The sequence below is a fragment of the Mastomys coucha genome, unplaced genomic scaffold, assembly GCF_008632895.1.
Source record: "Mastomys coucha isolate ucsf_1 unplaced genomic scaffold, UCSF_Mcou_1 pScaffold20, whole genome shotgun sequence".
Taxonomy (NCBI): Eukaryota; Metazoa; Chordata; class Mammalia; order Rodentia; family Muridae; genus Mastomys; species Mastomys coucha.
The window spans coordinates 108,316,173-108,321,936 of record NW_022196903.1 but is presented as its reverse complement, the minus strand read 5'-3'; the positions used below and the strand labels follow the sequence as shown (position 1 = coordinate 108,321,936).

General features: G+C 45.1%; 1 pseudogene; it reads left to right on the top strand.

Moving 5' to 3' along the window:
• Window positions 1-1,052: 1,052 nt before the first annotated feature.
• On the top strand, window positions 1,053-5,253 carry LOC116099978 (annotated as a pseudogene).
• The last annotated feature ends 511 nt before the right edge of the window (window positions 5,254-5,764 follow it).

Sequence of the window (5,764 nt, the reverse complement as noted above, 5' to 3'; positions counted from 1 at the left end):
ACCTGTGGGTCAGGATGTAAAGGTTTCTGATACTGCTCCAATGCCTGTCTACATACCACCATGATGCTCACAGACTAAACACTGAAACTGTGAGCAAGCCCCCAATGAAATGCTTCCTTTATAAGGGTTGTGTTGGTCATGGAGAGCGATCAAGGAGGTACCAACATTGACCAGTCGCCTCCATATGCATGCATTCATGTACACTTGCAGCTGCCCACACGTGTTCTCACACACAAAAGAGATGATGGAGAAAAAGCACAATGTCTGGCATAAGCAAGAACATGTCTTTTGCATGTGCTCAAAAGACACATGTGACAGCTTAGTGGCTCTCATCCATAGGCAAGCACTCTAGCACGGAGCTGTATCCCCAGCAAGCAGATGGCTAGACCTCTGACTTTCCCAACTTGATTGTAAGGCTGTGTCTGCATGCCTTAATCTCAGAATATGTGTAAGAAATAAAAACCTCAGATATCATTTTGCTATTGTTTTCCTTATTTCTCTCAACGCTTCTGATATTCAAGAATGAACAGATTTTTATTGATTCAAACAGAGCTCTCTGGCCCTGACTGCTCCTGGAAAATTCCATTACAGTTCTAAATATACTAATCTATAACTGTGGCTCAATTTGGTTTACATTTAGAAAGCTCAGTGTATGCATTTTGCACCCTGCCTTGACTGATTCACCCCTAGACCTGTCGGCAAAGCCATCCCACCCACTCATCACATTCCTGCCAGACTTTAAAAGCAAGCTATAAGTGGTAGCTGATACCTGGCACAATCCTCAAGGTTCCTAGCTTCTTACTGATACTAAACCTACCTTGTGCCATAGATCCTGGCTTTCTATCCTTTGATACCCCCTGTGCCCCTTTGGGTGATGATGATGGTAATAGTGATCATTGTTGTTGTTATTTTTAATAGATAGTCCTCAGGATGGGCAGATGGCTCAGTAAGTGAAGCACTTGACACACAAGCCTGATGATCTTGGTTCAGATCCTCAGAGAATGTGAAAGCCAAATGCAGCAGAATAAGCAAGCATCTGCAGTGTATCCCACATGTACGGACAGAAGTTGGTAAGTGGAGACAGAAGGATCACTAGAAGCTCACAGGCTGGCTAGCCCAGCAAAGGCAGCAGTGAACAGAGACCCTGTCTCAAAGTAGAAAGCAAGGACTGACAATGTCCTTTGACATCTATACTCAACTATGGGGTTATAGATGTATATAACTACACCCTATCAAACATTTAAATTTTATTACCTACCTCACATTTTCTTTTCTGACCTTTCCTTGGTTAGTTTCTCTAATAATGTATCCACAAAGCTACACATGTTTTCTTGTTAAGGATTAGATTACAAGAAATTTTCTCCTAGCTCTGGAGGCCAGAAGTCTGAATTAAAGTATCAGTGGGATTGGCTTCTTCCACTGTTCTTCTCAGTTGATAGATGTCCATTGTCTCGTGGTCTCCTTGATATATGTGCACGGGCGTATCATTTCTTTGTGATGAGAACACACAAAAATACCCCTCAAGGCTGCCTATGGTTCAATGGTAAACTTAACATTTAGCATGCATTATGCAGGATATCCTAGGGCCAATCCCCAGTACCAAAACAAACAACAAAACAGCTAAACAAACAAAAAAATCCTCTCTACTAGCTATTTGGAAATAGTTAATACCCTTTGTCAACTACAGGCTACCACGTTGAGACTCTCTCTCTCTCTCTCTCTCTCTCTCTCTCTCTCTCTCTCTCTCTGGTCTTGGTAAATTTGGTACAGTGTGTTTGATTCCTCCCCAAATTCCTCCCAGAGTCACCCCTTCATCCCCATAACTTTGTGTCCTTTTTTTCCCCCTATCAAGAATAATTTATACTGCCCAAATACTCTTGGATGCATGCCTTTTACCAGAATCTAACAAATATAGCCTGGTTCCAAGAACTAGTTACTTCTTTTAGAGTTGTTGGTCAGTGAGGTCCCATAAACCCCCAAACAGTACAGGCTACTACCAAAGCTCTTGGTTACCCCCGAGAACTTGATGGCGAAGAGTCTATTGCTGAAGACAACACATACTCAAGTTCCAGAGCATGAAGAATTCTAGCTGGCACTGGCATGGAACCTTCATCCCTACTGGCTAGCTTTCATGGTACTGGAAGGTATTATACATGCTACTGGAGGAGAAAAGTGATCATCAGTTGTAACCAGCTTTGAACCTTAAGAGCTATAATTACATCTGGAAAGACATGCCCAATAATACAGCGTTGCCACACATGATGATGGTTAGTTAGTGCATCTGTCTGTAGCCAAGCAAGACTTCCCTGGGGGATTTCTTTATACCCTGATAAGAATAAAGGATTGGTTTGTGGTAGTAGACTCTATAAGGCAAGAAAGAGTTCAAGACTTATTCACAACTCTAGTTATCACCTTTGTTAGTTAAGGTCTTTTGAAGTATGGGTATCAAAGCCATTTTCTAAGGAAAACACCCTGGGAGGATGATGAGATACTGGGGAGGAAGAGAGAGAGAGAGCCTTACGCCAAGGTGTGGTAACACTGGTACCTCTGAAACAGGAAGGCAAAGGAAAGATGGTTGACTAGGAGGATTCTTGGCCTGAAGGACAGTTCTAAGAAGCATTGTCTATGTCTACAGGGAATTGCCAAGTGAAGGCTACCCATTAAAGGACTGAGCCAGCAACAGGCCTCCTTCATATTCACACATTGATATTCATTTATTGGAGAGAAGCAATATGAGGTCACTTTGACTTCAGCAAAGCACTACTGTAGATTCAGAGGGGGCAGAGGGGTTTCAGTCCCATCTCCTTCCTCCAACAATCTCTCTTGAAGGTATCTAGCATTCTGGTCCTCCAAGAAGTGTACACTAAAGACTAGACATGCAAAGTTTTATTATATGAAAAAAATACCTGTGCAAGGAAATAGGGAAGGGGGTCAGGAAAAGGAGGGAGAATCATTATACTACAGTGCAAATCTGGTTACAGGTGAAAGGCAGCCAGTAGTGTCATCCTTGACCACCCTAGGACCCTTGACAGGCTGTTGGGGAAGCTCGAGCAAATGTTAGTCATGAGAGCCTAGTAGGTTTCCAGGACTATTCCTGCTTAGGTTCCCCTGACCCCACTGATCACTGGCTTGCAGAACACATAGGAGATAATCTAAGAACAAACACAGGTGAAGAACCTCAGCAGTATAGCCAAGGAAGTGCTCTGCGGCTGCAACTCTTGGGCTCCTTCTCACAAGCATCTCAAGGAAACCTGAGTGGTGTGTCCACACAGCTGCCAGACATGTGTACAAAGAACGCTGGCTTGTGCTAATCATGACCTCACTATCCTGAGAAGAATCCTACAAAAGCTCCTGATGCCATTTCTTCCTGACATCCAGCTTTCTCTGCCTTCAAATAGTGTCGCTGTTCAAAATTGCCTGGCTGAGCTGGTCTTTTTCTCTTTTTGCTGACGCCGGGTTGAATTGCAACCAAAGGGATCTTAATTGATACAGATTGAAGAAAACTAACTTGAATGGTGAAATCTGGGCCCTTGTGGTCAGCTGTTAGGGGAGATATTTTTGGTGAGAGAATTAAAATCAAGTCCAATAACAAGGCCTTAGGAAGTAGGAATACAGAGACAAATGAGAAACTATGTGGGTATTTGCTACAACAATGACGTCTTCTGCATTGAATTTATGTATGGCTGTGAGTTCCTTGAGTCAACACCACGTGCTGTAGCTTTTATACCTTTGGTATGTACTGGAGTTCCCAGCACACAACCCTCAACAAGTTGTGTAAATGAGATGGAGTCTCCCCAACCCCGACTTCCCTAACCATGAATTCACAATCTGGAGGCAAACTGACACAGACACACCAACACAGTAAGAACCACCAGTATCTAGTAGAATTTTAGATGCGAGGTACTATAAAATCAAAGAAGAGGAACACTGAACTATGCCTGAAGAGATAAAAGAATATTATTATACTTTCACAGAAAAGATAGTTTTGGATAAGAGTGATTCTCATGTAAACATAAGGACCTGAGTTCAAGTCCCAACTCCCACATAAAAAGCCAGGCAAGGCTGACAGCAGACCCAAGTTGCCACAGTGATCGACTATTATATCCGATGGATGCAGAAGTGGCCGATGCTTCAAGATCTGGCTAGTGCCTCCCTGGAGGAGGTGAACCAGCTCTGGTGTGATCTGGGCTACTATTCTCGAGGCCGTCGGCTACAAGAAGGCGCTAGAAAGGTGGTAGAGGAGCTACAAGGCCATAGGCCACGTACAGCAGAGACCCTACAGCAGCTCCTGCCTGGTGTGGGGCAGTACACTGCTGGAGCCATTGCTTCCATTGCCTTTGACCAGGTAAATGGTGTGGTGGATGGGAATGTTTTACGGGTGCTGTGCCGTGTCCGTGCCATTAGTGCCGATCCCACCAGCACCCTTGTCTCTCATCACCTCTGGAACTTAGCCCAGCAGCTAGTGGACCCAGCCAGGCCAGGGGACTTCAATCAAGCAGCCATGGAGTTGGGGGCTACAGTGTGCACGCCACAGCGTCCTCTCTGCAGCCATTGCCCTGTGCAGAGTTTATGCCGGGCACACCAGAGGGTGGAGCGGGAACAGCTCTCAGCCTTGCCAGGCAGTCATGACATAGAGGAGTGTGTTCTCAAACCCCTGGGACCCCACCATGGGAGTGACCAACTTTCCTTGAAAGGCCAGCCGCAGGCCTCCCAGGGAGGAGTACTCTGCCACCTGTGTTGTGGAGCAGCCCGGAGCCATTGGGGGTCCCCTCATCCTCCTGGTGCAAAGGCCTAACTCAGGTCTGCTGGCAGGACTATGGGAGTTTCCATCTGTCACCTTGGAGCCCTCAGAACAACATCAGCACAAAGCCCTTCTGCAGGAACTGCAGCATTGGTCTGGGCCCCTCCCTGCCACTCGTCTCCAGCACCTGGGGGAGGTGATCCACATCTTCTCTCACATCAAACTGACGTATCAAGTATACAGTCTGGCTCTAAGACAGACCCAGCAAGCACTGCACTTCCAGGCGCTCGATGGTTGACCTGGGAGAAATTCTGCAATGCAGCTGTGTCTGCTGCCATGAAAAAGGTGTTCCGCATGTATGAGGACCATCTGTGAGGGACCTGCAAGGGTTTCAAAAGGTCCCAGGTGTGTACTTCATAAACTGGAAAAAACCCAGCCGGGAACAGCAAGTCCTGGATCATTTCTTTCAGCGTTATAGCCCCACAGACAAACCCAATGGTACTACCCAGTGATACCCTGGGATTTCCCCACCCAAAATCCAGTCTAATAAAATGCTTATTTTTGTTAAAAAAAAAAAATGGTAGATGGAAACTGATAGATTCCAGGAGCTTGCTGGCCAGCCAGCCTCACCGAAAAGGTAAACATCTGGTGCAGTAAGAAGCCCTATTTCAAAGGCAATAAACTCCTCACATCTTTTGCTGGCCCCTACATATGAGCATACACATCCTCATAGTCATGTGCACGCACTACACGCACAGATATACAAAAAAGAAACATTCTATAACTGAGCTGGACTAAAAGAAATGAATAAGATTAGGCTAATAAGAGAAGAATTAAGCAATGGGGAGCATCAACAAAGTGATGATGGCAGAAACGTGAGGATTTCAGAATAAGCAAATGTAAGTTAGCTGAGCCATACGCTCCCATGACTTTTAAACAGAGTCTTGGTCTTTAGTGGTTATCTAATGTTTAATAAAGGCTTAGAATGCTAAGTGCTTCATACTTTTTTAGAAATAGCATTTC